Source organism: Euprymna scolopes, chromosome 28 (assembly GCF_053919585.1).
Source record: "Euprymna scolopes isolate OS-2025 chromosome 28, ASM5391958v1, whole genome shotgun sequence".
In the NCBI taxonomy this organism is placed as follows: domain Eukaryota; kingdom Metazoa; phylum Mollusca; class Cephalopoda; order Sepiida; family Sepiolidae; genus Euprymna; species Euprymna scolopes.
In genome coordinates this window covers 99103724-99127936 of record NC_136509.1, presented here as the reverse complement: position 1 = coordinate 99127936, position 24213 = coordinate 99103724, and positions in this window count along the sequence as shown.

Sequence of the window (24213 nt, the reverse complement as noted above, 5' to 3'; positions counted from 1 at the left end):
CATTTAAAAAACAGAAATATTCATGAAGGATTTTCCAGACATAGAATTCATTTTACGATTGTTCTGTGGCTTCGTGATTACAAATTACTCAACAGAAATTACCTTTGTGCAAAGTTTCATAAAAATCGACTCAAGCGTTTTCGGGTCCATAGGGAACGAACTCACACACAGACAAATTTCCATTTATATAATTATAGTAGTAGATAATAATAATAATAATAATAATAATAATAATAATAATAATAATAATAATAATAATAAAAGAAAAAACAGAACGAATACAACTACAGAGAACTAAGAAATCTGAAAAAAAATTAAGTCAACTATGCCCCCACCACTTAATAAATAAACAGATCTCTAATGGGGCCTTTGGTGGGTATTTTACCACCTAAGCCCCAGGGGATACCCTTGGCCTTTGTCAACGAGGAATCAAAGGTAAGCCGCTGTTGCAATAATGTGAAGTCATCTGCGATGGTTATCGAGAGAAGTGGAGAGCACTAGTAATCTGGGGTAACTTGTTATCACTCAGATTCCAAGAAACACCAGATGCTATTGTTGATGAGTGATCGCTGGTGATTACCTGTGTAAGGACTCCTAATGAGTGAATAATAATAATAATAATAATAATAATAATAATAATAATAATAATAATAATAATAATAATAATAACTAGTGGAATCTGTGGAAATTCCACAGGGGACTCATTCATATGTAATATATTGATGTTGGGATTCTGTACATGTTCAACGGAAATAGAGATGCTCTGATATTAATGTAGCTCTTTTGTTAAAACTGCGAAAGTATTTATCTTAAAGAGCAAACAAAAATATTTTTTTTCTGTTTTAGCAAAAGGCATTTATTACCAGTACTTTCCAAACGATGTCTGCTTCTTGTTTTTTTTTTTTGTTTTTTGTAACAGTTCATTTCGTCTGTCATGAAATTAATAAAACCCTGCCGCCTTGACACCAGCTTAAAAGTATCTCATCACCACCACAGGGACCATACGTCCATCTCGCCTGGCCCTGTGCTTTTCTTTCTGCCCTCACCATGTGAGGCATTTTTCTCTCATTTTTTCCTTTTCCTTCTGATGCAAGCCCACACACAGTTACCAATTTTCATACGCACTCAAACAGCTGCTGCTGCTAATACATTCTGCTGGGCATACATCTTTCGGCTGCTGCTGCTAATATTTTCACATGCACTTGCACGTGCTCTATTACACAGAATGAAAATGAAAATACTTGGTGAACATGGTAACAACAAATATTTGGGAGTTCTGAAAGCAGACACCATCAAATGTACAGAAATGAAATGGAAGATTGGAAAAGAGAGTACTTGTTCATTTTACGTTTGAAGGACATTTTGGGGGGCTTTATTTTTTAATAATTTCAAGGGGAGAAAATTTAAAGAGTTGTTAAAGGTTCGTGTAAGTTTTTGCAAAAAGGCAAATAAAAAAAATAAAAAATATATAAAACATTTAACATTTATTGAATCGAAATAAAAAATTTTTCTAGCTTTTATTAAATAGATAGCAAGCGGGGGGGGGCACCCAGAGTTGCACGGTCATAAAATACGGTTTAAAAAAACGGGACTTAGGCTCCATCTAATCGTGTTATTAAAAGAAAATAAAAAGCGCTGTGTGGTGGGTGTGCATAAGAAAGTTGAGAATATTAAAAAATAGGATAGAGATAACCGCGTGGTGGAATCGAACTCGTAAAACTTAAGTTCGTAAACAAACACATTATCAACTGGACCACGACGACATAGATGTTATCATATTATAAATTTTGCTTTTTAAAAGGAAACAACGAATCGACCATTCGCGAAAGCATGATTAACGTCGAAACCAAAAAAAATAAACTTTTCTTTTTCACTCATGTTCCCACCTTACAAAGAATATCGCCACTTGAACGTAAGAGGCTACTATTTGGGGGGCATGTCTAGGAAAGATTAACAAGATATTTGTTTATGTTACATTTAAACTTCTGTATATCAGTACAGCCAAGGAAGCAGGCAGCAGGAACTGAATTCCAAAGTCTAACCGTTCGAGGGAAAAAACTGTTAGAATAGAAAGCTTTCTGGCATTTAGGGATAACAACAGTGAAGGGGCGAGATTTTATTGCTAAGTGGGTTTGTTGAGGATATGTACGTCGAGGGGATACAAGTGGAACGAGTTCATCAGAACACATACCATTAAAATATTTGTAAAATATGCACAGTGATGCAAATCTTGTGGCGATGGGACAGGAGCTGGAGCTTAGTTGATAAAGTGGGGCTGATTAAATTGACAACTCTTTTTTTTTTTTACTTTATCTAAGAGAGAGAGAGACAGAGAGAGAGAGAGAGACTAGTGGTAGATGCACCAGCCCAGATGTGGCAACAATACTCTATCCATGGGCGAATGGTGGCCTTCAAACAAAACATTTCTACATGAAATAATAGACAATTATTTTCTAATTTTTTGATATTATGTGTCCGAGATATTGCTCTTTCTAACGATACCAGGTTCATGCCTGTTCGATGCACATGACAAATGTTTTTAGTAGACATATAAACACACACACAGACCACTGAGATATATATAATAGACTAGCGGGGGACCCAGCGTTGCCCGGGTGTTTGTAGGTGTGTGTATTTTGGGGTAAATAAAAAGAAAAATCGTTGGTTGTTTAAAAAAAAATGAAGCCTTGACGTGCAGTTGGAAAATAGTAAAGCATGAAAAAAAAGTGCGGCCTGGCAGGTGCCCGATTTTGACGAGTTAATGACGTGAACTTTGAGTGCGGAACAGTGTTTTATTTACCGCAAGTCTGTTGGCTTTTTTTTATACGAAAAAGCTTAATAATGCACATGCGGCGATCGTAAGCAATAGCTATTCAGCAGTTAACATTTTCTGTGGGACAGTTTTTAATGAGATCAATAACCAGGTTTGTTTGTTTTTACCTAATTTGAGGGAAAACCAGCTCCCTGTTTATTAGGGGAAGTGTCTCGTCTCAGAACGAAAGCAACCGTCTGATATGACGAAGCTGACATTGACCAAACGTACATCACTTTCCACTGGCCGTCGAATCGAGTTTCGCTTTTTTTATACCAAAAAATGAAAGTAACACGTGCCGATCCGAAAATGTCGAATATTTAACGTTTCAAAGTCGGGCAAATTAAATAAAGAGGCGACCCTCCTTGCTAAGTCGTAGATATTATCATTTAGACGTGATATAAAAAGTTTTAAAAATGAGTCACGCCCTCGAAAATCCGCCGGAAAAAAAGCCTTTTGAAGACATACACAAAAAGTTAACATACATACATACATACACACATTTTCGCTTTTATATATATACTAGCGAGGGGTACCCGGCGTTGCCCGGGTGTTTGGAGGTGTGTGTGGTTTTGGGTAAATCAAAACTCAGGGAGGGGGGGTTAAAATAAAAAAAATGTTTTGGTAGGTAAGTATAAGGATCGAACCCGAACCCTTGAGGCAAAGTTGTAAATTAAAGTGTGAAAAAAAAAGAGCGCAATGGTTTTAACCATTTGGCCACCGTGAGATGCTAACGGAAACACGTTTGAATTTATTTAATAACTTGGATTTGGCAGGTGCACGTTTTAATGACTTAATGAGGTCAAGTTTGACTACAGGATAGTATTTCATTTACTGCGGGAACGCTTTTTTAAAATTTTTATTTTCCCAAGATTTTATAGGAAAAAGACTAACCCACATGCGGCGAGCAACAAATGTTGAATATTTATCTTCCCGAAGTCGAGCAAATTAAATAGACAGGCGAGCTTCGCTGTTAACTTTGAGATATTACGATTTATATGTGATATAAAAAGTGTTAAAAAGTTGTGAACCGATTGACCGCTTCTCTGAAAAAAACCTTTTGTATACATATAGAAAAAGTGAACATACACACATACATTTTCGCTTTTATATTTATAGATAGATTAGAATTTCGAAATAAATTACAACAGGTATTTTGTATATTTATATGAAAATGTCCGAATTTTTTAAAACTAATTATTTAATGAACTAAAAAGAATATTCTGAAAGGCATGAAAATTGTCATTATATGAAAATATATGGCTTGAAAAAACGGAATTTCACAAACTTTTGTAATAAATCAAAAAAAAAAAAAAATTATTGTAAAACTAAAGAGGGAGGAAACAATAGTCTCCAAGGATTCTCATCACCGATCATCTCCGTTCTCCCGTAGCCTTCTGTTACGTAGCCAACCGATAAGGTTTTGCACACAAGCTGCAAGACTTTCCATTAGTTTGCGAGATAAAAGCTGTGGGTTCCACCATCTTGATTCATTCCTCCCTTTCCCCCGGCAGCTCTACTCGACATGATATGCAAACGCTTTAATGGTAAGCCACAATTTTCCCTATAGTTATAAACTTTAAGAATTTATTAAATTATTTCCCCTTGGAATTCTTAAAAAAATGAAAACAAAAGATTTGTCCTTCAAACTTAAAACGCACAAGTGCCAAAATGAATCCTTGAGAAGAATAAGGAAACTGTTAGAAACGAAAGTATATGTCCGAAATCTAATTCAACGCATAAAAACTTAGTCAGTCTCATTTAGATAATGTGCACCATTCATTTAGATAATGTGCACCATTCATTTAGATAATGTGGACCATTCATTTAGATAATGTGGACCATTCATTTAGATAATGTGCAGCATTCATTTAGATAATGTGCACCATTCATTTAGATAATGTGCACCATTCATTTAGATAATGTGGACCATTCATTTAGATAATGTGCAGCATTCATTTAGATAATGTGCAGCATTCATTTAGAAAATGTGGACCATTTATTTAGATAATGTGGACTATTCATTTAGATAATGTGCAGCATTCATTTAGAAAATGTGGACCATTCATTTAGATAATGTGGACCTTTCATATAGATAATGTGGACCATTCATTTAGATAATGTGGACCATTTATTTAGAAAATGTGGACCTTTCATTTAGATAATGTGCACCATTTATTTAGATAATGTACACCATTTATTTAGATAATGTAACACCATTCATTTAGATAATGTGGACAATTTATTTAGATAATGTGGACCATTTATTTAGATAATGTGGACCTTTCATTTAGATAATGTGGACAATTTATTTAGATAATGTGGTCCATTCATTTAGATAATGTGGACCATTTATTTAGATAATGTGGACCATTCATTTAGATAATGTGGACCATTTATTTAGATAATGTGGACCATTCATTTAGATAATGTGCACCATTTATTTAGATAATGTGCACCATTCATTTAGATAATGTAGACCATTCATTTAGACAATGTGGACTATTCATTTAGATCCTGTGGACCATTCATTTAGATAATGTGGACCATTCATTTAGATAATGTGGACCATTCATTTAGATAATGTAGACCATTCATTTAGACAATGTGGACTATTCATTTAGATCCTGTGGACCATTCATTTAGATAATGTGGACCATTCATTTAGATAATGTGGACCATTCATTTAGATAATGTGGACCATTCATTATATAATGTGGACCATTTATTTAGATAATGTGGACCATTTATTTAGATAATGTGGACCATTCATTTAGATAATGTGGACCTTTCATTTAGATAATGTGGACAATTTATTTAGATAATGTGGTCCATTCATTTAGATAATGTGGCCCATTTATTTAGATAATGTGGACCATTTATTTAGATAATGTGGACCATTCATTTAGATAATGTGGACCATTTATTTAGATAATGTGGACCATTCATTTAGATAATGTGCACCATTCATTTAGATAATGTGCAGCATTCATTTAGAAAATGTGGACCATTTATTTAGATAATGTGGACCTTTCATATAGATAATGTGGACCATTCATTTAGATAATGTGCACCATTCATTTAGATAATGTAGACCATTCATTTAGACAATGTGGACTATTCATTTAGATCCTGTGGACCATTCATTTAGATAATGTGGACCATTCATTGAGATAATGTGGACCATTCATTTAGATAATGTGGACCATTTATTTAGATAATGTGGACCTTTCATTTAGATAATGTGGACAATTTATTTAGATAATGTGGTCCATTCATTTAGATAATGTGGCCCATTTATTTAGATAATGTGGACCATTCATTTAGATAATGTGGACCATTCATTTAGATAATGTGCACCATTCATTTAGATCCTGTGGACCATTCATTTAGATAATGTGGACCATTCATTTAGATAATGTGGACCATTTATTTAGATAATGTGGACCATTTATTTAGATAATGTGCACCATTCATTTAGATAATGTAGACCATTCATTTAGACAATGTGGACTATTCATTTAGATCCTGTGGACCATTCATTTAGATAATGTGGACCATTCATTTAGATAATGTGGACCATTCATTTAGATAATGTGGACCATTCATTATATAATGTGGACCATTTATTTAGATAATGTAGACCATTCATTTAGATAATGTGCACCATTCATTTAGATAATGTGCCCCAGTCATTTAGATAATGTGGACCATTTATTAAGATAATGTTGACCTTTCATTTAGATAATGTGGACCATTCATTTAGATAATGTGGACCATTTATTTAGATAATGTGGACCATTCATTTAGATAATGTGCACCATTCATTTAGACAATGTGCACCTTTTATTTAGATCATGTGGACCATTCATTTAGATAATGTGCACCATTTATTTAGATAATGTGGACCATTTATTTATATAATGTGCACCATTCATTTAGATAATGTGCACCATTCATTTAGATAATGTGGACCATTTATTTAGATAATGTGCACCATTCATTTAGATTATGTGCACCATTCATTTAGATAATGTGGACCATTCGTTTAGATAATGTGCACCATTCATTTAGATAATGTGGACCATTTATTTAGATAATGTGGACCATTCATTTAGATAATGTGGACCATTTAGATAATGTGGATCATTCATTTAGATAATGTGGACCATTCATTTAGATAATGTGGACCATTTAGATAATGTGGACTATTCATTTAGATAATGTGGACCATTCATAGGCTGAGCCAAGGAGAAAATTAGGCATCTTGACCAAAAGACGAGAAAACTGAAGACAATGAAAAGTGTGTTACATCCGGAAGGTGATAGTGACCAACTCTACTTGAAAATGACCGAAGGGGAAAAGGACTGTTAAGTGTAGAAGATAGTGTGGAAAACAAAACAAAAAAAAAGATTTAAAAAATCCATAACTCAGAACATAGAAAGACTGATTGTGACGTAGTTCAGGAACCAACACGTTATTATATGCTCAGTCACAAAGTAGACAAAAAAATAGCAAATAGCCTGCTTTTTGTTTTTAACAACCACATTTATTTTCTTATTGTTACTGTCGTGACGTCACTCATGTGATCTCGAACATTCTCCACGTGATCTCGAACGTTATCCAACCTCTTATAAGATCTTGAACATTCTTCCATTCTGTGCTCCATGTCTCTCCCGTGATTGTACTCTTTCTCTTTTTTATAGTCTTTTCTTTTCTTTACCAGTGACGTCATTTCACATGCATTTACTTATAGCCGTCAGCGCTATGTCACTGCAACAAGAGACACCATTAAAATGAAAAATACAGGAAACAGTGAAACCAGAAACAGAAAATGACGAGAAAAGTAAAGTGGGAAGCGAAACAGCCGCATAGACGACAAGAGAAGGGAATCACAAAAGCATCTGGACATGGCTATAAATAGGACACTTGGACAGCTGCACAGAAAAATGCAATTAGAATTAACCATATTAAAGTTAAAATAGATCAAAGCAAGAAAACACTAAATGTAGACTCTGTTTACCAAGAGACAAACCAACAAACGATATAATAAGTGAATGTAGCAAACTATTCCAAGAAGAATATAAAAATAGACATAACTGCATGGGGAAAGTAGTAGACTAGGAATTCTGAAAACGACTGCATTTCAAACATGCAGACAAAAGATATACTTCTTTCATTTTATTTTTCAATACTTATCAGAGGCATTCAAATACAAAACCTTTGTAAAAATACTTCCAGACACATCAAGTACATTTATGTGAAATTGAATTTATTGTCGTATGTATACATTTTTATAATTGACTTATTATGCAAATTGCCCACAAAAGTCGCTTTCTCTTTTTACAATTTATTGAAGTAAAATACAATGGCTAGAAATGTTATGTTCATTTTTTTTGTTAAGGTATACTAGTATTAGTTTAACTGCTTATGCGTTAAGTAAACATTTCATTTACTACACATATATAATTTAAATGCATATGAGATAATTTTTATTTTACTAATTAAAGGCGTAATTTCTTAAAATACTACTTATAATAATTCATTTATTAAAACATTAATCCTATAAAATAATACCTTCCTTCGAGTGTTTGTGCATAAAGAATCTCCCCTATATAAAATACAAAGCTCCTCACCTTTATGTACGTTTTATTTTATTAAAAATTAATCCTATAAAATAGTACCTTCCTTCTAGTGTTTGTAGAATAAATTAAAATCTCCCTTGCTGATGGGACTACGAGCCGTTGTCGTTGAAGGGACTAGGAGTAGAAGGGATGTTGTGCTGAAACGACTAGAAATAGGAAGTGTACTGTGGCTTAAGAGGCAAGGCATAAGTGTGCTGATTGATGAAGGGGCTGGTGCTGCTCAATTTTGCTTAGAGTAGGAGGGGTGTTGCTCAATTTACTAAGAGTAGGAGGTGTATTGATGCTCAAGTTACTAGGAAGAGGAGAGGTGTTGTTGATCAATTTATTAGGAGTAGAAGAGGTTTTATTACTAAATTTAATAGGAGTAGGAGGGATGTTGTTGATCAATTTACTAAATTTAATAGGAGTAGGAGGGGTGTTGTTGATCAAGGAGTAGGAGGGGTGTTGGTGAGCAATTCACTAGGAGTAGGAGGGGTTTGTTACACAGTTTGATAAGAATAGGAGGAGTGTTATTGATTAATTTAATAGCAGTAGGGTGCAGTAGTAGGGCTAAAGGAACTAAGAATAAGAGAGGTGCTGATGCTACAGGTCCCAAAACGTTTAACAGCACTTAAGTTTTAGATGCTCTTGTTGGTTGGTTGATAATGCTGCAAATATTTTTTGGTGAATTTTGACATTAAATGTGAATCAAATAACTTAGATATTTTGACCTTTCCAAAACTGCCGGTGATCATGTATTGAGATAAACAGAATATAAAAAATCTTTTTAATGTGTTTTGAAAATACGAATCGCATAAAATATGTCCGGAAAGACAGTAAAGATTATTCAAATGCGCAGTAAAATAAATGACGATGACATCTTAAAAGGCAATGGAAGATCTACAAAACACTGCCAAAAGTATACATACATACATACATACATACACACATACATACATACATACATACATACATATATATATATATATATATATATATATATATATATATATATATATATATTAAAGCAGACATTATTAAATAAAACGGAAGTACTTTGCTGGCAATGTTTTTAGACAGGTTTTGTATCGGAATGTCTTCGATAAGTATCGATAATCGAGAATCGAGAATCGAAATAATCCGATGAAAGAAGGAACAAGTGATTTTGACGAATGTTAACACCTTACAACAATATGTTATTCACATTTCATGAAAAGTCTCAGGCCAACTGATTTTCTATTCAACAGTTTAAATGCCTTAACATCCCTTCCAACAATATTTTATTCACATTTCATGAAAACTCTCAGGCCAACTGATTTTCTATTCAACAGTTTAAATGCCTTAACATCCCTTCCAACAATATTTTATTCACATTTCATGAAAACTCTCAGGCCAACTGATTTTCTATTCCACAGTTTAAATGCCTTAACATCATTTCCAACAATATTTTATTCACATTTCATGAAAACTCTCATGCCAACTGATTTTCTATTCAACAGTTTAAATGCCTTAACATCCCTTCCAACAATATTTTATTCACATTTCATGAAAACTCTCAGACCAGCTGATTTTTCTATTCAACACAGGTGAGAATGCTACACAACAATTACAAACATTATCAGTCCTCATCTAAAAAAAAAAATTTCTTTTTCAAAAAAAAATAGTACATTTCAATACAATTATTAAAATAACAAAACAGTTCCCTTCATTTTTCCTTTCTTCAATCAAATCACGGTTCTACCAACTCCATTTGTTTTATCCTAAAAAGATTTAAGATTTAATTCCATGATACACATGTTTTAGTTTCTCTTCTGTCTATCCCCATTGGTTTCTATCTACTAGCACATCTGAAAGAGCGGCCTGTGCCACAGCCTGCCAATACCACGTGCACACAAGGGCCCGACATACACACGACAGCACCAACGGTTGCAACCCAGTCCATTATCAAATTGCTACCCGGTTAACTACTTCTGGTCTACCTGGTTCATTGCTGACAGGAACCTTGCTTCCCTCAATCTCAGTTTTTTTTTTCCTTTAAATTTAATAAAATTCTCCTACCAAACGTCCCTTTATTTGACAGTCTAAATGTCTCACAGCTAATCTCACGCAAATCATTACTTCATCTTTAATTTATTCTTATGAGAGCTTCTATTCGTTACAAAATCAAAACGGCATCGATACCGCCGGTTTCTATTTCTCTATCCTTATTTGGTTTCCCTTTTCACAACCATTCTTCAGGTTATTTCAGCATGAGCGTCTTTCTCTCTCTCTCTCTCTCTCTCTCTCTCTCTCTCTCTCTCTCTCTCTTTCTCGCTCTCTCTCTCTCTCTCTCTCTCTCTCTCTCTCTCTCACTTACTGACCATTCTATCTCATGGTGCATTTCTCAAACGTTTTCCCGTTCATAAGTGGTGCACAGTGTCTGTCACTGCGGACCGGGCGGAAAGATCACATATCTATGATATTCGTATTCCTTTTCACAAACATTCTTCAGGTTATTTCGGCATGAGCATCTTTTTTTCTCTCTCACTTATTGACCATTCTATTTCATGGTGCATTATTCTCAAGAGTTTCCCCGTTCATCAGTGGTGCACAGTGTGTCACTGCGGACTGGTGGAGAGATCACATATCTATGATATTCGTATTCCTTTTCACAACCATTCTTCAGGTTATTTCGGCATGAGCATCTTTTCTTTCTCTCTCACTTATTGACCATTCTATTTCATGGTGCATTATTCTCAAGAGTTTCCCCGTTCATCAGTGGTGCACAGTGTGTCACTGCGGACTGGTGGAGAGATCACATATCTATGATATTCGTATTCCTTTTCACAACCATTCTTCAGGTTATTTCGGCATGAGCATCTTTTCTTTCTCTCTCACTTATTGACCATTCTATTTCATGGTGCATTATTCTCAAGAGTTTCCCCGTTCATCAGTGGTGCACAGTGTGTCACTGCGGACTGGTGGAGAGATCACATATCTATGATATTCGTATTCCTTTTCACAACCATTCTTCAGGTTATTTCGGCATGAGCATCTTTTCTTTCTCTCTCACTTATTGACCATTCTATTTCATGGTGCATTATTCTCAAGAGTTTCCCCGTTCATCAGTGGTGCACAGTGTGTCACTGCGGACTGGTGGAGAGATCACATATCTATGATATTCGTATTCTCACATGCCTTTTCCATGGCATCTCACGCAGACGCACCCAGTGCTTTTACGACTAGTACAGTAGTACACCTTGTACATTTCTCCGTTTCTACTTTTATAGCTCATACACAGTGCACTCTGCACTTTTTCACATCCCTCCCGGGGATCACATCACACCCAGCCAATTCTTTCTGGCTCTCTCGACCCATTTTTTCTTCTAAAACTGCCAACTGTCGTTCTCTTTCTCTGTCTTAGTTCTTTTCTTTCTTTTTTCTTTCGACCATTATATGACCGTCGTTCTATTATATTTTTTTTTCTTTACTCTTCCTTCTTTTCAAAAACTATTTTTCTTTTAAAAATTTCAAAGCGAATCTAACCCTTCGGACTGCTACCCGTGATAAGTCATATACACTCTTATGCTCATCAATTCGCCCACACCTCGCTCCTGCTCCAAGCTGGTCTTGGGGCTTGCTGTTTTTTTTTTTTTTTTTTTTTTTTTTTTTGCTTTTCGCCCCTCCCCCTCTCCTCGTGTCTACTAAATCTGTTTACTGCTATGTCTTTTAAGGGGACTTTCCCCCCCCCTCTCTCTCTCTCTCTCTCTCTCTCTCTCTCTCTCTCTCATATCAGTGACAACATATGCGCGTCCGTTCTTATACAACGACGGCCTATCAACCAGTCTAACGAATACATATTTCATTTTCATTTTTTCCTTTGGGGGTGGAAGAAAAATCAATAATATTTTGCATATTAAGACAAAACTTTCGTTACGGGAGACTTAATCACTGACAACCGCACATAAAAAAAAAAATTTGAGCGAAGCAATAGGAACCAATAAAAATCTGCCCTTACCTCTCTTATCGTCTGCTTCGTTTCTTTCCATCTCTTTTTTTCTCTGTCTGTCGTGGTCCTCCCTGCTCCTTGCAGCACAGCTTTTTTCATGCATTCTGACGGCTGGCTATTATGTTTTTAGCCATGCCTTCAAAGTTCAATTTCAATCTTTCTTTTCTTTCCGATAAATTCAATGTCAGTCTCTCTTTTCTTTTCAATAAGTTTTCTTTTCAATCGTTCTTTTTTCCGATTTTTTAAAAACATTTTTCTGTGCCATTTTCCTTTGACCTTATATTTTTCAATGTTTTTTTTTTCTAAGAAAACTGAGTTCCAGACGCTTCAAAAATGTGTTCGTGGTTACTCATTCGTGCACATCTCATAGAGATGCGATATCTTGGCTCACGGCACCAAAATATAATATAACCCTACCCGCTTCTCAAAGGGCCGGGCCGCATCTGTCGCTATCCTGGTTCACGGTAGCATACTTGTGATGTACTTCTGGCCGTGTTCGTCGCTCCCAGCTCACAGGACCATAGATGCAACCCAGCAGGGCTACATTCTTACTTGTCTAGTGGTAGACCCCTCAAGGGTGACCAGACTCTCACTGGTCACTGGAAAATATCTTCTGCTGCTCAGGGCACGCGAAATGTGCATGACCCTAAGTCCGTGTGTCAACATTGTCGATTTCGGTCGTCACTCTGGCTTCGTGCTGGATCCAGTCTATCCCTTCCATCATCTGGCGTCAGGGCATACCTGAAATAAACTGTATCCTCATCCAGGCCGGCAATCGAGAAACAAGGAAAAACTCTAGGACATTTTTATATAACGAAACAAAATAATTATTCATAAATCGTTTATACTTGTTTAGTCGAGTTCTTTGATTCAAGCTTCATGATGCAGGTTGCATACTTAAGTTCCACTAATCAATTTCCCAGCTAAGAACAAGAGCTTTTCAACTTAGCTCTGATGAGGGTTTCGCCCCCCCCCCACAGGCGGGTTGAGAGCGATGTGGATGCCTCGAATGCCAGTCAGTAAAAAAGGACCAAGGACCCTAACTCTAAAAAGCCAATCGTTTTTATCAAATCAGAAATTCCTCCTTCCACCTTTTTAGAGTTATTCTTTCTCTTTTTCCTTTCCTCTCCCTCTCTTCTTTTATCCTATTAATTTGTACTCCCTTTCCTTTTTCTTCTTTTGAATTTCCTCCCTCTCTCTGTTTCCCTAATTTCTACTCCTCCTCTCTCTTTCTTTTGTCTCGAACCTTCTCCCTCATTAATGACCATATCTCTCCCTAGGTTCAATTTATTTAATCATCTGTCCAACTAACTTATCACTTGGCTTGATGGTCTGATAGTTAAATGCAACAGGTGGACCCAATGACAACATCTCACAGACACCAAAGCAGACCTTTTGAACCCAAGTCATTGTACCTTTCAACAGAACATTGTTTCTTTAATAATTTGAATTGTTGTTCTAACCTAAACCAGAAAACGACCCTGTATTGTTTTTTTCTGCCAACTCGAGAATCTCATTTTCATATTTATTTATTTATTGTTTTTTTCCATTAAAATATTTTATTTCTTCTGGACATTTTCGCCTCTCCTTATCGCTACATAATTGAAATTAAAACCCTTAAAGAACAATTATTATCTATTATTTTCTTCTTTTCTTGATAAAGTCCTAGGGACATTTTTCTTTTTTTCTTGATCAAATATCACACCCCTCTCCTACCTTCTCTTCCTCTATTTGTAAAGCAAGACCATCTGGTATCGCCTGGGATCTTGCTACATCTGCCCCTTCCTTTTCCTTGTCATTTGCTAGAAAATTACACCGAAGTCCCCTAACCATACCTCATCCTCTCCCATCTTCTCTTCCTCTATTTGAAAAGCAAGATCATCTGGTGTCGCCAGGGATCTCGTCATATGACGTGTGTTTTTCCTCTCTTTGTTTTGTAATCATGTGAATAAACAGACCTTTGCTTCTCTGTTTGTAAAAACCAAAAACTGTTATGTTGTTTCATTTGTAAATCGTTGATATAACTTCCCCTATGAAGATGATTTAAGGAAGAAAGATAGGTTTCCTTTATTTACTTCATAATTAACTAACAAAAGTTATTAAGTAACCTACATGTACATCTCTCTCTCTCTCTCTCTCTCTATATATATATATATATATATATAGAGAGAGAGAGAGAGAGAGAGAGAGAGAGAGACCAGGTCAAGATAAATCGTTTATAGAAATATATATATATATATGTATATTTAACTTATACACACACACGCACACACACACACACACACACACACATATATATATATATATATATATATATATATATATATATATATATATATATATATATATATATATCAATCGTTTCAAATATCTGAATTAGATAGATGTGTAGGCGACTGGAACTAAGCAAGGAGAAGGGGTCAGCATCTTATCAAATGGGAAACTTCTATTGACATATTCCGTTCATCTCTAAGCAAACGGCTTCAATCGAAGGGATCATGTTTCCTGGAAGGATTCCAAACCAAAAGAGAAATGAAAAGGCCAAAATACCATTTGACACCACTTATTGCAAGTAGATACTTTTCATACGGAAGTCACGGAAAGTGAACGTCCAGTTTAAATTAAAGCGACGTATTTATTGTATCACTGCTCCAACCCCTGAACCCCATAGCTCATTTTTTTAATCGAGTAAAATTAATACCTGAAACAGAGCACTTTTATTTCTCGTACAAGGTTAAAATCAAATTTGATGAGACTGAATGTTATGTCTTGAATTTTTAATCCGGACTTTGATTTAAGAAAGGCTTAAACTTACGGTGTTTTAAATAAAAATTGAAATTCATTTTTATTTAATTGGTGTCTGACTTTTGATCTATTTTAATACAAATCTTAAATATTTGAATTTTGGGATTAAAAACCCTTTAAAATGCTTCCCAAAATGTTTAATTAATTGATATCTAATACAGAGTGGAACGATAAAATTGTTGCCTTAGAAAAGACGACATGATTTCATTTCCATTTGATGAAAACCGATTTTCTTTTTTATTGTTGCAAACCATCTACTAGTTTGCAGCTTTCTCAAAAACATCATTCCATCACCCACAACTGGGCTCTTTTCTACAGAAAGGGGTCGCTTTTTCGCCGATATTTTCGAAAGTCATCCCCTCTTTTTGATTGACTAGTCCTTATTCAAACTTTCACTACTTCTGGTTTGGCGTTGGACACAACGGCAAAGACGTAACGTGCTTTTTTGTTCTTGTTTTGTTTTGTTTTCGCGTTCTTTTCCTCTTTCGTGGTACTGGTTCGAGCCTTCCTGCCTACTATCACTTTTTTTTTTTTTTTTTTGCTCAATACACACTTCCAAACACCCGGACAACACCGGGCACCCAGGCTAGTCTGATATAAATACCATCTGAGTTTTCCTGGAATGACACGAGAAATTAAATATTGAATAATGTGGGTGCAGAAATGTCACCCTGTTTGACCGCATTATTGTTGATAGATATTTCCTCAGATAGGATGCCGTTGAAACAAACTTTAGTCTGAGAGATCTGTGGCAAAAGCCATGAAGAGAACGAGGCAACAGATCTCTCAGAACAACCCAACAGCTTCAGTAAGATTTCGAAAGAGTTGATCTTTTTACTTACTTTTGATAAGTCAATGAAACATTAGTACCACGGAAGATATATTTTCTTTGGACTTTTCCTGCAATTGCCAAGCACTGAAAATCATATCCACAGTGCCACGGCTTGCATCAAAACCGCACTGTGATTCTGGTAGTATTCCATTGACAACTGTGTGGACTAATCTGTTTGTAATATTCCTTGAAAACACTTTTCCAACAATATGCGGCAAAGATATATCCTTAAAATTGCTGCAGTCCGACTTCAAACCCTTCTCATACAGCAATACAAGTATTGTATCTTTCACTTCCTCATACACTTTGGGTGACTTGCTCCAGGAGATCGATCATTTTCTCATCGCCATTCTTTCGAATCTTTGCTGTTATGCCATCCATCCCTGCTGCTTTGTTCATTTGACTCACACAACTTTTATCTCATCATTTAGAAGGCACTTCATCAAGACCCATCATTGGTTCATGTTGCTTGATAAGATCCAAAAGAGATTCGTCAGCAACACCGTTTCTTTATATCGTTTGGTTGTCTTATGGTGATACCGTCATTAGATTTGAGAGGAGCAAAAGTTGATTGCTGCAGCCCATACGGCTCTTTGGTTATTGCTAAAACAGTCTTGAGTGTTTGCTGTTTGCTGTTTGCTGTTTGCTGCCAGTTGTGCTTTTTCTGCCTTCATTTTGAATTTCGCACATACGAGTGTGCGCAACTGTTTGGAAATATTTCCATGGTTATGGTTGGTTTGTTGGTTTGTTGGTTGTTTGTTGTTTTACGGCATGTCAACCCTTTCAGGTTATTTTATGCAGAATCCAAAGATTTTGAAGAAAAATTTTAATAGAATATATTTGTTGTTTTCAAATCGGTTTCTATTTAACCATAACATGTACTACCACTCCGGGTCAGAGTGGAGCTGGGAGCAATAGCAATTAAAGGGTGGCTCCACACTCCCCAAAGTCCGCAAGCTTGGGCTTGACCACTGGATATAGTTTGAGGTCATATCCAGGACCATCCATGGTTATATATATATATATATATATATATATATATATATATATATATATACATATATATATATATATATGTGTGTGTGTGTGTGTGTGTGTGTGTGTGTGTGTGTGTATGAGCAAACAGTTAATGAAATATGTTAAAAACACTTTGAAATGAGTTAAAACATGTTTAATCTGAAAAGGAAACACTAGATAAATGGATAGTCCTTAATCCTTCTCATCAGAGGGTAGGAATTAGCAAAATGCGGGATCGGATTTTGCATGCATTATAAGCTCTAATACCTATTTGGTTTTATCGAGCTTTTATATCTGGCTGAGATAATTTTATAAATATTAATTCTTTAATATTTATAATTTACTTTAATTTTACCATCTTGGATCATTTTGGTAAATTCAATTGTAACTTTCATTTTATATATATATATATATATATATATATATATATATAAATATATATATATGTGTGTGTGTGTGTGTGTGTGTGTGTGTAACAACCATATATATATACACATATATATATACACATATATATATATATATATATATATATATATATATATATGTATGTAAGTATGTAGTAGAGATTTATGTCAGGTCGTGTCATATGCTACTGGTACCATGTAACCCAGTACTACCTGCCTCATGGTCGGGTCACCGGCGACTAAACTGGTTCCCCCACCAGACTTGTTTGATGAGGAGGGCGGCTAGTCTCCCTGAAGGATTAAAAACAAGACCTTCCAAAGGGCGAATGAACTCTTTTTCTGGGTCAACGGCCAACTAGCACCGTGTATATTTGTGTTTGTGTATATGTGTATTGGGGTGGAGAGGGCTCCCGTAAGCCGTGGTGAAGGCAACCTTTCTAGGAGAAGCAAATCTCTGATTTAAAAAACCATAAAGCGGAAGACCAGTACCCGCATTAAGCTGGTCTGCAGTTTAATTTGTTGCTGGCTATCTTGCTCTTGCTTGTTGCTGGATCTCAACATTTTGAACCGAGAGCGAGACTTAGCTGTCGTACAAAGCTAAGACTCTGTAACATCATCTTTGTATAGATACTCCCTCAGGCATTTGGGCTCATGGATTTTAAATGTCTGAGGGAGTGGCACTCGTCTGACAAGACGTTGCAATCATCAGTAGAGATTTAGAAGGCTACCACAATGTGAGGAATGAAATATAGTCGTTGTTGGTGAAAGCAGACGAAACAAGTGGCAATTTATAAATCAATAAGTACATACATATATGTCTATATATATACATATATTTATTCAGTTGTATTAGGTACAAATGTCTTACTTGTTATGTCTGCGACAATATCCATTATTAATTTCGGAAATATATATATATACATATACATAAGAAAATCAATTCAAATTTTCTAAATAATAATTTACAGCAATTTATTATTCGACAAGGAATACAAGTTGCAAAAAAAATTTTAAATAAGAAATACAACATTCTTTTTCCTCAAACGGCAAAAATAATTCACGTGAATTCTTTCGAACATTGTCAAAAATACAAATTTCCAGGTTTTTTTTTTTTTTTTTGTCAATGTCTTTTATTTTCATTTCGATACTTTTTGTCACCAAGAGTGGAGGATCGCTTGAAATATAAAAAATAAAATATTTAATGCAAAAAAAAAAAACCCTCATAACCTCGAAATCAATATATATATATATATATATATATATATATATATATATATATATATATATATATATATTTATATATATATATATATATATATATATATATATATATATATAATTTTCAAAAAACCTTTTAAACCTGTAAGGAAGGTACACAAAATTTTAATCATTCGATAAGTAGTACAAAAAAAACAAAAAAAAAACAAGAAAAATCCTATTCTATGGAGTTTTGAAGAATGCACTTTTTATTATCAGAGGGAAGAGGTTCCCAAACTATACAATAAATTTGGCAAGTTAATGCATTAGAGGAAACAAATTATATGAAGTTCCTAATATTTGCATAAAAAGTCATTTTACAGTTTATAGGGATTCAATTTGAGCAAGAAACAGGAAAAGGGGAGAAAAAGGATATGGTAAAAGTCCAATTGGAAAAGATGGTAAATTTCAGAACAAGAAACATCTATTTAAAATGTATGGGTAACCCATGGGAAAACAGAAATATGAATATAGATATAAATGTCCAGTGTAAGATTTGGAGCTTCAAGAAAATTCGTCAAGTTGTAGAGAATTAAATAAATATATGAGCCATTTTTTTATTATTAAAAACAAATCAAGGAAAAGGAGAGTTAAAATATAGAAAGTAAGTTAGATTAGGAAAAGGGGTGGTGGGAAAAAAGAGAAAACGAGAAAGGGAGAAAAAAGAGTAAAAGGGAGGTAGATGGGATATTTAAAAAAGGGAGGTAGATGGGATATTTTAAAAAAAGAGGGGAGAGATATATATATAGTTAAAGGGGGAAGAAAGGGAGGAAAGGGTTGAAGTAGAAAGTCGTATTTCTTCATCTATTTTAAGAACAGATAAATATAGGTCGGAAAGTGTCAATTTGACCCAGACAGGAATATGATAAAGGTTGATTAATTTTATTGCAGGGTTATAAATATAACTGTATGCATACACATGTTACATGATACGGGCTGTCCCCTTTTCGTGTAAGTATAAAAATAGAGAGATTTAGTTAAAATGAAAATGAAATAGAATAGACGAAATTCGAACCTCGTAATTTAGGTTTAGAAATAGATTACGAGAGAGAATTAGCAAATGGAATGTGAAAACAAACCAGTGTTTAGCTTAGAGATAAAATAGTTTTAAGAAAAGAATGTGCATTGTCAATTCTGTTATGAAAATTCAATTGAAGAATGCAACTATAAGATAATTTAATAAACATGTTTTTACCATATTGGAAATATAGGTTACTGGGAATATAGGTTAAAATTCCTTTTGCAAACAAAGGAAAAAGTTTTGGACACGCATTTCCAGAACACGTGAAAGAAGACACATATTTTAACATGTGTATGACGTCATGGAAAATGGGAAGTTCTCGATATAGTTAGAAACTTTAGAGTTAAGCGGAGGAGAAACTGAGGGGGAGTCTGAGAGAGAGAGAGAGTCTGAGGACGACAGACGACAGTCCAGACATGGGATTCGAACGTCTAGAAGCGAGACGGTCACCTTTGAAACTTAGAATGTGAAACTTGAATTCTTGACTATGAAAACCACGACCGGTCGGGAGAAGAAATAAACCCATCATGTGTTTTTATAAACGTCGTCTTTGTGTTGTAATTCTACCAAAAAGGTAAAGTGAAATTGTAATTATATGTCTTCTGTATCATGTGTTTTAAAATGTCTTTACATACACAATATCTCCTCACTCAAAGAGCTTCTACACTTCTAAGAATGAACATTTTATATACATGAATCTCTTCATAACACGAACATCTCTCTCAACAACATCATCTCACCACAAATCTCTTAATAAGACTCTCTAATAACTCACTTTTTACAAAGAACAATAACAACGAATAATAACAACAAAAACAATAATAATAAGACTCTTATATAACAAACACAATTTGGTGCCCGTTGGCCAGTTTGCATCAACGATGCAATACAGAACCTGGGGTAAATATAACAAATACAATTTGGTGCCGTGACATATTTTAGTCATTCAATGAATTTAAAAATTCATGACGTGAAATATTTAAATTTCAAATCAAAAGATTTTTATTATTCAATGTAAGACAAAGAATACATTTGAAATATTACAGGATTTCGATGTCTATCATCTCTTGAGAGGAGAAAATATTGCAAATAATTATAATGGTTTACACCTTATTTGCTAAAGTCAGTGAGACATGGAAAATCACAACCAATCAAATGGAGGAAATAATGAATATAATCAAAGCATTCAGGACACAAGTACATACAGTGATGCATATGGTTAGGGATCTAATAATAACAATAACAACAAACAAACAGAATAGCAAATCTAATAATATAATTCCCAATAAAAACCAGAAGATTAACCAACGCCCGCGTTATACATCTTCAGGAACTCTCTCAACTCAACTCCCCAAGATAAGATTCACCAATACTGGGATATATAAACCACTAAACATTGAAAGCATTCACTTATATAGATGCAACATCAAACTTAATAAAAGTAAGAATTTCAACTGAAAGGTCTCAAAATAATGATAAAACTTTAACTACATTAATCAATAGCCAGGAGGGCAAGAAAATTCTCTATTCAATTAAATGGAATATGCTGGATAAAACTAGATCATACACCCCAGGGGATAAATTTTGTAATCTTTGTATATCCAAAGCAGTTAACATTATCACCTTCACTAAACCTATAATAAATACTAAAAACGAACTAGTGTCTAAATGTAAACACAAGAAAAAATTTAAATACAGCCAACTTAAAATAAAATAATACAGATACTCTGTATATCTGTAAATGGATAAAAACAACACTAAATACATAAGTTTTTAACCAAAAACTAAATTATAAATCCTGCTAAATTAAAAAAAAAACTTAACTTTAACATTTAACCTATATACTAATACATTCTTATTTTCATTTCATATAGAGACTCACCATACACGCATTTACATACTATATTTTAAATCCCAGCACATAATTTACACTTCTAGGATTTTGTTCGAATACTATTTAATTAAGGAGTTTATAAATCTTATCTCTTTTTATCACCCACAAATAGAGTAAGCAGTCCCCATTGGAAGGTATTTTCCCTATTCACATAAATATGAATGTGAACACATAATACTCAATAATGCATCATCTTTGTTACCCTATTCTCTTAGTTAACAATCATAGTAGTTACTTTGATTATTATTATTATTATTATTATTAGTTTTATTATTATAATTATTAGTATTGCCATTATTATTATTATACCTTAATTTTTTATATATATAAAGTTTTTGTTCAGTTGAGTATTATTATTAATATTATGATATTTTTTCAGTAAAGTATTTTCATTAGTATTATAATATTTATAACACGTTTTATTAATACGCCTAGATTTAGTTTTTTTTTTTTTACATTTTCACCCCAAACAAGGCGCATTGCCACTTTGGTGTAGGGGGCTACTATCAGGGGCAGCAACTACTGGGGCAATATGTTGAGATTTGGGCAGCAAGATGTTGGTTCACGTTGCACTTGAACTTCTGCATGTCAGTACAGTTAGGGAAGCAGGAACTTGGAATGGAATTCCAGAGTCTAGCGGTTCTGGGGAAGAAACTACTGGAGTAGAAATATCTTTTACATCTAGGGATCTCTACTGTGTAGGGGTGGGATTTAGCTGCCTGTCAGTTTTGTCAAGGGTGTCTACGTCGTTGGGGCACAAGTATCTGCAGTTCGTCAGAGAATTCACCATTAAAATACTTGTAGAACAGGCAGAGGGATGCAACGTTTCGTCGATGGGACAGAGGCTGAAGCTAAGATGCCAGTTCAGGGCCTATCAGAATCAGTTTTGCAAATTACTTCCACAGTTCTAAATTTTAAGTTTAATATTTTTTCTTTTACTCTTTTTTCTCCCTTTCTCCTTTTTTCAATATAAATAAAATTAGCAAGAATATTACTGTATGTATTAGATAAGATTATTTTGAGTTGACTTGATTTATATTAATTTAAGCGGGAATTTCTATTTGACATAGATATATGCGTGTGTATTAGTATATCTGAGAAAATTGACCACATCTTGTCTGCTCATACTTCGGCTAACATTCATATTTTTGGTGACTTCAATGTTCATAATGTGGAATGGCTGAGTCACTCAAATAAGACTGATGATGAGGGGAGGTTTTGTCATGATTTTGCCATTGCCTATGATCTCACTCAGATTGTTCGCAAGCCCACCCATGTGCCCAATACTACCGGTCAGACCTTTTTCTCTCAACTTCCCTGAGCTATGTTCATGTTCCGTTCTATCTCCTCTGGGATCCTCCGACTACTCCATTACATCAGTTAAGGTAAAAATGAAATGTAATAAGTCTTCAGACGTACCTCTCCACCGTACTGTATACCGATACTCTATAGTTGCCTAGGATAGCTTCCGTACATTTATATCTTATCTACATCTCCATTCCATGTTTAAAAAGGATGTGTCCTCTATAGTAATAGACCTGACCGAATGGTTAATTGTAGGTATAGACCAATTCATACCATCGAAAAAATTCCAACAAAAACCTAACAGCCAGCCATGGTTCTCCCCTGAATGTGCTGCTGCCATCGCACACAGAAATCACTTTTTCCATAACTACCAACATAATAGATGCACTGAGACTAAAGCTGCTTTCAGGACCGCCAGCAACTACTGTAAAAGAGTAATAAAAAATGCAAGAGAGCTATATGCTCAATCCGTTAAATCCAAAGTAGCTGAGCAGCGGCTTGGGTCCCACCAGTTTTGGCAAATAGCAAATAGGATCCTGAACAGAAGCATGCCTTCTATCCCAGCCATTATCAATGGACCAGAGGTTATCTCGTCAGCATCAGACAAGGCCAACCTATTTGCCAAGAACTTTGCTGTAAATTCTACCCTATGCGACGAAGGCCATCAACTCCCTGTATTTCCTCCTATAACACACAACACACTAGGTAACATACAAATATCTGTGCGTGAGGTCGCCAAGCTAATGAAGAACCTTTGTTCCAGTAAAGCAACTGGCCCTGACGGTATTCAAATTATAGTGTTAAAAAAAACTTCAACCAGAACTTGCCCCCATACTTACAAAACTGTTTAAACGTTGCCTTAAGAAGTGCTTTCAACACCCTGGAAAACCTCGTCAGTATACCCTGTATCTAAGAATTCAGCTGATGTCATCTCCCTCTCAGTACAGACCAATAAGTCTCCTGTGTGTCATGAGTAAGTTGTTAGAATCCATATTAAATAGAGAAGTAGTCAACCATCTCAGCAGAAATAACCTTCCTAGTGACACACAATATGGATTCCGTCCTGCTAGATCTACAGATGTGCTAACGGTTATATCTCATAGAATTAGCGAATCTCTCAGCAAAGGCTTCCTTTCTAGAGCAATTGCTCTTGACACATCAAAGGCCTTTGATAAGCTGTGGCATAAAGGCCTACTTCACAAGATTTCCAGCTATGTTATAACTGAAAATGTCTTATCAAGCATTAAATCA